Source organism: Mobula hypostoma, chromosome 5 (assembly GCF_963921235.1).
Source record: "Mobula hypostoma chromosome 5, sMobHyp1.1, whole genome shotgun sequence".
Lineage (NCBI taxonomy): Eukaryota > Metazoa > Chordata > Chondrichthyes > Myliobatiformes > Myliobatidae > Mobula > Mobula hypostoma.
In genome coordinates this window covers 11866093-11875900 of record NC_086101.1, presented here as the reverse complement: position 1 = coordinate 11875900, position 9808 = coordinate 11866093, and positions in this window count along the sequence as shown.

Sequence of the window (9808 nt, the reverse complement as noted above, 5' to 3'; positions counted from 1 at the left end):
TACTGTGTAGGAAGTGATAAAATCTGGGGGTATGGTGGAAGATTGATAAGGAGGTGGGAGAATAAAATAGGATTAACGTAGAATCATTGCAATATGGAAGGTAGATGGTCAGAATGGACATGATGGGCCCAAAGGCCTCTTTCCATCCACATTATGAATGATGTTGGCAGAGTGGATCTGCAGATGATCTGGGGATCTGGTTTGGAAGAGCTGAATTGTGCAATAAAAACATGGTGGGAGCAGATTGAGAATTGGGCCTGTAGAAACAGTCCTCCCTGTCAATACCTGGGAAGAACCTAGTGATCAGGTGCGAGATGCTCTCAGGGCTGCCGGACCTTGGTGCAGGTGTGGCCCATGCCCTGCTTTGAAATCACCCCAGATGTCCTTAGGTTTATCTAGGGATCTAAGATGGAGCAAATTAGATGGGTCACGATCTCCAAATCCCCTGAGAATGGGAGTAAAAGTGTACTCAGCATTGTCCTCACCCAGATGACCGCCTTCATGTGTGGCTGCAGCAGGTGGTGTGTGGACCCCAGGCACCAAATGTCACAGTATGTTGAGGTCCTAATTGGCCCTGATGTTGCGAAGGATGGGTCTGGTCCCATTACTGTGCCACGTCCCAGTCAGTGGACCAATACCTTTGACCACAAGTCCATCAGACAATGGGCAGCATGGAATATCCTGCAGACACTGTGGGAGAAGGATTCAATGCACTCAGTGGGGTGGTTCCCTGAGTATTCTGTCCAGACCATCTGGCAGAATGCCTTATCACCAGATCGCACCAACAAGCACCAAGACCTCGCTTGGCTGGTGGTGACCGGTGCCATACCAGTCAGAACTGTCCTGTACAGACAACATCTAACCTCCAATGTATACTGCCCCTGGGCTGGCAGCGGACGGTTACCCAGCTCTTTTCGGACTGTGGTTTTGTGAGGAAGGTGTGGAAATGGATGCTAGGGATCCATGTGCTGGTTCATCCCCAGGACTCTCTGATCCACAGGCTGTTCCCAGGCTGTTTCTTGCACATTTTAAAATCTATTCAATATACGTACACTTATTTATTTATTATTTCTTTTTTTTTCCTCTTCTATACTATGTATTGCATCGAACTGCTGCTGCTAAGTTAACAAATTTCATGTCACACGCTGGTGATAATGAACCTGATTCTGATTCTGATTCTGGTCATGCACTTTGGTAGAAGAAATTAAAGGGTTTACTATTTACTAAATGGAGAGAAAATACAAAAAAACTAAAGTGCAAAGGAACTTGGGAGTCTTTCTGTAGGATTCCCTAAAGGTTAATTTGCAGGTTGAATCTGTGGTGAGGAAGGCAAATACAATGTTAGCTTTCTTTTCAAGAGGTCTAGAATAGAACAGCAAGGAAGTAATGTCCAGACTCTATAAAGCACTGGTGAGACCTCATTTGGAGTTCTGTGAGCAGTTTTGGGCCCCTTATCTTAGAAAGGATGTGTTGAAGCTGGAGAGGGTTCAAAGGAGGTTCACGAAAATGATTCCAGGATTGAATGGCGTGTCATTTGAAGTGTGTTTGATGGCTCTGGGCCTGTATTCACTGGAATTCAGAAGAATGAGGGGTGACCTAACGGAAACCTATCGAATGGTGAAAGGCTTTGATAGAGTGGATGTGGAGAGGATGTTTCCTATGTCTAACACCAGAGGACACAGACTCAGAATAGAGGGACGTCCTTTTAGAGGGGAGATGTGGAGGAATTTCTTTAGCCAGAGAGTGGTGAATCTGTGGAATTCTTTGCCACAGGCAGCTGTGGAGGCCAAGTCTTTATGTACATTTAAGTCAGAGTTTGATAGATTCTTGATTGGTCAGGGCGTGCAGGGATACAGGGAGAAGGCAGGAGATTGGGGCCGAGGGGAAAATTGGATCAGCCATGATGAAATAGCGGAGCAGACTGGATAAGCCAAATGACCTAATTCTGCGCTTGTATCTTATGGTCTTGTGGCTGTAAGTGGTGACAAATATGTACTCTGATAATAAATTTTACTTTGAGCTTTTGATAAGGTGCTGCTCCTCCAACCCTGAGTGTGGCCTTATCGCGACGGTAGAGGAAGCCATGGACCGACATGTCGGGATGGGAGTGAGAAGTGGAATTGAAATGGGTCCATCCCGATTTTTCTGGCGGATGGATGGAGCATAGGTGCTCAGTGAAGCGGTCTCTCAATCTATACCGATATACATCTCACCGATATACAGGAGGCCACACCGGGAGCACCAGGTACAGTAAGTGACCCCAACAGGCTCACAGGTGAAGTGTTGCCTCATCTGGCAGGCTGTTATACTGAGGCAGCGAGACGTCCAGACTGAGTCAATGGTGGGGAGGCTGGTTTCCCTGACATGCTAGATAAAGTTTATCTTTAAAGTTAAAAATAAAGTTCTGCAGATGAATCGAAGGGGAAGCCCCTCAAACAACACAAGAGTGCATCACCCCAGGTTGGGTCCATCACTGTCAGTTGTGTTACGATTGAGAAGATGGCCAAGGACAGACAGAGATAGAGGACCTTCATTGCTGCCCTAAATGCAGGTGGCGTAACAGGCAGTAAGCAAGTATCCATACAGCAGGGGTAGATACACTCTTGATAAGGGAAGGGTGAAAGGTTTCAGTGGGTGGGAAGGGACATGGAACTAGCTTTACAGTCAGATCACCCGTGGACTTATTAGTTGACGGAACAAACCTCAAGGGTCGAGTGGCCTACTCCTGCTCCTAATTGTCCAGCTGTGAATCAAAGACCTAGGGTTCAGATCCTGCCATGGCAATATTGGGATTTCAATTGAGTTAACTATAGGAATTATAAAATACTGTAAACCTAGTCACTGATAGTGATGGCCATAAGACAGTGGGATTTTGTAAAATCTCATCTGATTTACTGACATCCTTTAGTGGAGAAAGCCTTTATCCCAGCCTGGCCTGGTAGGCTTGATAGTCTATCAGATCAAGGCATTTAATGATGAGCAATATATACCAAAAAATATTTTCAAAAAACATGATGCAGTTTGAAAAGCAAAAGTGAGGGTGCTGAAGAGGCTTACAGGATGCTGCCTGGATTAGAGAGCAGGTGTTATAAGGTATTAGATCTCGGTGATTTTTAAAATCCAGAGGTTGGGAAGTCAAAAATGAGTCATAAACCTGCTGCCTACAGCCATTTGATTATGTGTTACAAGAACGAAGAACGAACACAGAAAGCAGGGAAGAGAACATAGAAGTAGTGGTTGTCTCATACAAAAACTAACTTTAACTGAAAAGATGGCAACCTCCCAGTGATAACGATGACCCTATGATATTGTTGTTCCTCTCCATGCTTTGTGGCACATCGGGCGGTAACTTTCCCGTTCCTTTAGCATTTGTCTGTTTTTTTGCGAGGCTGAGTTCTTGGCTTGACGCTCAATGCAGCACGGATGGAAAACATGCAAGGATCCAGCTGGATTTGAACCCGGGACCGCTCACCTCAAAGTCCAGTGCTGATGCCACTACACCACCGGCCGGCTAACCTATAAAATAGATACCTGCTGCAGAAGAAAAACTTCCCAGAAAAATACAGAAGTATCTGTACTGCAATTACTGGAAATTTCACTGAATAATTACATGTAGATAGGTGATTATATAAAAATAAAAGCAAGCCTAGGATGCTCACCTTCAAGAAAAATACAAGCAAAACAATTCTACACCCTGATCCAACGAAGGAGAGGTTGAACACGCTTGGGATGTTTTCTCAGGAGCATTGGAGGATGAGGGGAGACCTGACACAAGTTTATACAATTATGAGACGCAGTTATTTGCATCTTTTTCCACGTGATCAAAATGCCTAATACTAGTGGGGGGGGGGGGCAAAATTCAAAGGAGAGGAACAAGTCAAGTTTTTTTTTTACACAGAATCGGGTGCCTGGAATTTGCTGCCGGGGTGGTGGTGGATTCAAACACGACAGAGGCATTTACAGGAACATGTATAAGCAGAAAAGGTATGGATATGCACATTGATAAAACAGAAGGGGTTAGTGTAATTAGCATAAGTTAACTTGGCACAATATTGTAGGCCCTGAGGGCCTGTTCCTGTGCTGTACCCTATGTCCCATGTTCAAAAATGTCCACAAAGACAAACAGATAATTAGACTTTTGAACGTGAAGGAAACGTCTTGAGGCTTTTCCTCCTCTGGCACTGTCTCAGCAATAAATGTAAACCTTGTTTGATTCGCTTGCCTTGGTTTTAATCAACAAAGGTGTGACTTATTACCTTTGGCATTCCTTTCTGGGAAGAAGCCACTGCTTAGAACTCACTGGTTGGAAAAAATGACTCGAGGCTCCCACATGATATTATTTATAATAATTAAGACAAGACTGAGCGTAGATGTTTGACATTCTTGTACGTTTGCTCATTATGTTATTTCCTCCTGACTGCCTGCCCTGATCTTGAACTCTTTTGCTCTGTCAAATCCTGGCTGTGCTTATCAGCTTCTATTTTTGCCCTTTGATTTATTGACAAGATTAAAACTCCATGAATTAAGGAGGCTGTGGATGAGAGATAGATTTAAATACATCTATTTATCACATTTACATTGAAATATCTCCTTCACAATCGCCATCAGCACAGATGCAGCACAAGGCTGTGTGTTTAACCACCTGCTCTTCTCGCCTTATACTGTGAGTGCCTCACTTTAGGCTGGTCCATTTCTATTTGCTGATGACACCACTGACTGTTGTTGGCAAAGGAGCAGCATAAAGCAGGGAGAATGAAAATCTATCCGAGTTGTGGTACATCAACAACCTCTCACTCAATGTCAACAAAACCAAAGAGCTGATTATTGACTAGAGAAGGAGGAATCTTGAGTTCTATGAGCCAGTTTTCGTCAGGGCATCAGAGATGGAGAGGGTGAGCAACGCTAAATTCGTCAGTGTTATAGTTTCAGAGGATTTGTCCTGCATCCAAGCACAGGAGAGACGTTACAAAGAAAGCACGGCAGCGTCTCTACTTTCTTAGAAGTTTGTGAAGATTTGACGTGTCATCTAAAACTTTGACGAACTTCTATAGAGGTGCAATGGAGAGTATCGTAACTGGATGCATTACGACCTGATATGGAAAGGCCAGTGCCCTTGAATGGACAAGCCTACAAAAACTAGTGTATACAGATCATTAAGACCATCCCTGGAAAGCTCTCCCCACCATTAAGCACAATTGCATCATCAAGGACCCCCTCCATCCAGGCCATGCTCTCTTCTCGCTGCTGCCATCAGGAAGGACACACAGAAGCCTCAGGCCTCACACAACCAGGTTCAGGACCAGTTATTATTCCACAGCCAGCTGGCTCTTCAACCAAAGGGAAACACCACCCAACCGTACTCACCCCAGAACTGAACCTGTGGGTCTGCTTTCAAGGTCTCTACAACTCACATCATTGATATTGCTACTGTGGTTGGGTGCTTCCGGGATGCTGCATCGGCAAGTTTGTGGCGCTGGAGGTTCACCGTCTGCATGAGAAGATGGGACTTTCGAGAGACTGAGACTTTTTATCGTGCCCATGGTCTGTTCATTATCAAATTACGGTACTGCTTTGCACTGTTGTAACTATCTGTTATAATTATGTGGTTTTTGTCAGTTTTTCTGTCAGTTTGTCCTGTGTTTCTGTGATACATTCTGGAGAAACATTGTATCATTTCTTAATGCATGCGTTACTAAACGACAATAAAAGAGGACTGCGTGTCCTCATAATCTAATCTAATAATCTAATTTATTGCTCATTTATTTATTATTATTTTGTTTTTTCCTCTCATTTTGTAATTGCACAGTTTGCTTTCTTCTGCACATTGGTTGTTTGTCTGTCTTCACTGTGTTTGGTTTTTCATTGAAGCTATAGTGTTTCTTTATATTTACTGTGAATGCCTGTAAGACAATGAATCTCAGGGTTGTATATGGTGTCAGGTATGTACTTTGATAATAAATATTACTTTGAACTTAGAACATATACCCCACACTGTAGGTCAAGCTGTCAATCTACAGGTTAGGTGACTCAGGGGCCTATGCTAATGTTATTTTGAGACTGTATGCGCTGGATTGTAACTATATCTGCTGTGTGTGACTATATACACTGTGCTTTGCACTGTGGCCCCAGAGGAACAATGTTTCGTTTAGCTGTATACATTTGTATGGTTGAATGACAATAAACTTGAACTTGAAACATACATTGAAATGCAAATATTTAATCGCCAATCATGTGGCAGCAACTCAATGCATAAAAGCATGCAGATATGGTCAAGAAGTTGAGACCAAACATCAGAATGGGGAGGAAATGTGATCTAAGTGTTCTTGAATTGTGGAATTGGTGTCAGATGATGTGGTTTGCGTACCTCAGAAACTGCTGATCTCCAAGGATTTTAATGCGCAGTAGCCTAGAGTTTACAGAGAATGGTGTGAAAAGCAAAGAAAAAAATCTAGTGACTGGCAATTCTGTGGGCAAAATGCCTTGTTAATGAGAGAGGTCAGAGAATAGAATGGTCAGACTGGTTCGAGCTGACAGGAACACAACAGTAACTCTGGTAACCACACGTTACAATAGAAGAGTTTAGTTTGCAGAAGAGCGTCTCCGAATGCACAACATGTCAAACCTTGAACTGGATGGGTTACAGCAGTTGAAGACCACAGACAAACAGAATTACACTCAGCGGCCACTTTACTGGGTACAGAAGGTACCAAAAAAGTGGCCACTGAGTGTATCTTATACATCTGGGAACAAGTAGACAGGTTTGAAAGATTAATGCTGACTGTATGCAACGGGCTGTTCAATGGCATACCATGAATTGGAAGAAATGGATTAACAGTTTCTATTCTTTACTTGGTTTGTTACTTTAGCAACAGGAGTTGGTTGATTTTCACACTTTGATGAAATATGGGGCTCTACAAGGTGGTGTAGCACTGGACTTCCAGGTGAAAATGGTCCCGGGTTCGAATCCTTCCCCGCCCCCCACCGTCTTTCCAACCGTGCTGGGCTGGGGGTCGAGCTTGCAAATCAGCCTCGTAAAAAACAGGCAAAATGCTGAGGAAACAACAAGACAATGCAGCCCAGTGTCCCACAAGGAGCAAAAAAGAACAACAACAATAAGTAAGAATACTGCGGCCTCCTTCAGTGAAGATGAAGGGGTTAACATACGAGGAGCGTTTGGCAGGTTTGGGCCTGTACTCACTGGAATTTAGAAGAATGCAGGGGGATATGATTGAAACCGACCAAATGTTGAAAGGACTAGATAGGGTGGATGAGGAGAGGATGTTTCCTATGGTGGGGGTATCCAGAACTAGAGGGCACAGCTTCAAAATTAAGGGATGACCCCTTAGAACAGAGATAAGGCGGAATTTTTTTAGCCAGAGAATAGTGAATCTGTGGAATGCTCTGCCACAGACTGCAGTGGAGACCAAGTCCGAGGGTATATAAGATAGTTTCCAACTTGGTCAGGACATCGAAGGATCTGGCGAGAAGGCAGGTGTATGGAGTATGAGATGAATGACTGAATTGTGCTTCTACGACTTACGGTCACAAGAAATGTTTCATAAGGAGTCTGATACCATAGGAATAATTTGTCAAGGGAAATAAGAAAATTGAAATGAAGTTTGGATGTGGTATCCTATCAAATCTCCATACTTCATGATAGATCAAGTGCAGGGTAGGCAAAGCAGAAAGTTGAATTGTCTCAGCAAAGCCACAGAGGAAATGAAATTAAACCACAAGACATAGGAGTCAAAATGAGGCCATTTGGAGTACAATCATGGCAGTGCACACGCAAAATGCTGGAGGGATTCAGCAGGTCAGGTAGCACAAAGAAACTATCGATGTCTCTGGCCAAGACCCTCATCATGACAGGAGAGGAAGGAGGAGGAAGCCAGAATAAGAGCATGGGGGAGGGGAGAGGAGTACAAATTGGCATGTGATGGGTGAAAACAGGTGAGGGACAGGGGGACAAAGTAAGAAGGTGGAGGCAATAGGTGGAAGAGGTTAAATTTTGATGAAGGAATCTGAAAGGAGGCACACTGAATTCTTCCAGTATGTTGTGTGTGTTGCTTTGGATTTCCAGTGTCTGCAGAATCTCCTGCATTCAACCATGACCCCAGTTTTTTTTGTTTCTCAACCCCATTCCCCTGTCTTCTTCCCATAACCCTTAACCCCATTACAAATCAAGAACTTATCAATCACTGCCTTAAATGCACCCAACAAGTCCCACAGATTCACCATCCCTCTGGCTGAAGGAATCACTTCTCTTCATCCTTGGAAACACTTTAGTAAGTTCTTTCTTCACCCTCTTTAAAATCTTTATTAGGAGGTAACTAATGAAGTGGCCAGAGTGTATGTTCATGGTCTTCTGCTGCTGTAGTCAATCCACTTCAAGGTTCAATGTGTTGTGTGTTCAGCGATGTTCTGCACACCAGTGTTGTATTGGAGTTACTGTTGCCTTCCTGTCAGCTTGAACCAGTCCGACCATTCTCCTTTGACCTCCCTCATTAACAACACATTTTCACCCACAGAACTGCTGCTCGCTGGATGTTTTTTTTTGTTTCTGTAAACTCTAGAGATTTGTGCATGAAAGTCCCAGGAAGCCAGCAGTTTCTGAGATACTCAAACCATCCAGTCTGGTACCAATAATCATTCCACGGTCAGAGACACTTAGATCACATTCCTTCCTCATTCTGTTGTTCAGTCTGAACAACAACTGAACTTCTTGACCATGTTTGCACTGAGTTGCTGCCATAGGATTGTCTGATTATATAATTGCACGGATGAGCCGACATACAGGTGTACTTAACAAAGTAGCTACTGAGTGCATATTCCTGAGCCAGCATTCTGTAAGCATTTTCCACGTCTCTTGGATGTTATGTACAAAGCTCTGAACTTCACCCACCTATATGTGTGAGTGGATGGGTGAGAGGGTGGGAAAGGGGCTTGTTTCGTTTTTGTTTTGGGTGTGCTATGTTGGCACCAGAATGTGTGGCGACACTTGTGGGAGGCCCCCAGAACATTCTTCGATTGTGCTAGTTGTTAACGCAAACAACATATTTTGAAGTAAATGCGATAAACAAATGAGTCTGAATCTGAATACCTTAAGTTTTTAAAGAGCTTGGGAGGGTAGCCCACCTGTGGGACTTTCCCTACACTGAGTGGGGTCAGCACAAGCCAAGCCATGGGTGGCTTGCAAGGCCGTGACTTCCTTTCTCAGGCAATAACAATGCTGGAGAGATGAGAGGTTGCAAATGTTGGAATTCCGAGCAAAATAAATGACAGCGCAGAGCTCTGTGGGTGGAGCAGCAACCAAGGAGGAAAATGGACTATCAACATTTCAGAGACACAAGAGACTGCAGATGCAGAAATCTGGAGCAATGCACTAAAAGTAGGGGAAGTCAGTGGATCGGGCAGCATCTCTAGAAGGAAGTGGACAGTTAACATTTCAGATTGAGTCCCTTCATCTAGACCAGGGGTTCCCAACCTGGGGCTCCATGGAGCCCTTGCTTATTAGTATTGGTCCATGGCATAAAAAAGGTTGGGAACCCCTGATCTAGACTGAAGGTGCAGAGGGGTGAATCAGAGTCACATTTATTATCACAGATTTACATATGTGATGTGAAATCTGTGGTTTTGTGGCAGCAGTACATTGCAAAGACATCAGTATAACTATCAATTACAAACATAAATAAATTGTGCAAAAACTGTTGAAGTGGGGTTTACATTTATGGACTGATCAGAAATCGGGTGGTGGAGTGGAAGATGCTGTTCCTGAAACATTGAGTATTAGTCTTCAGGCTTCTGTACC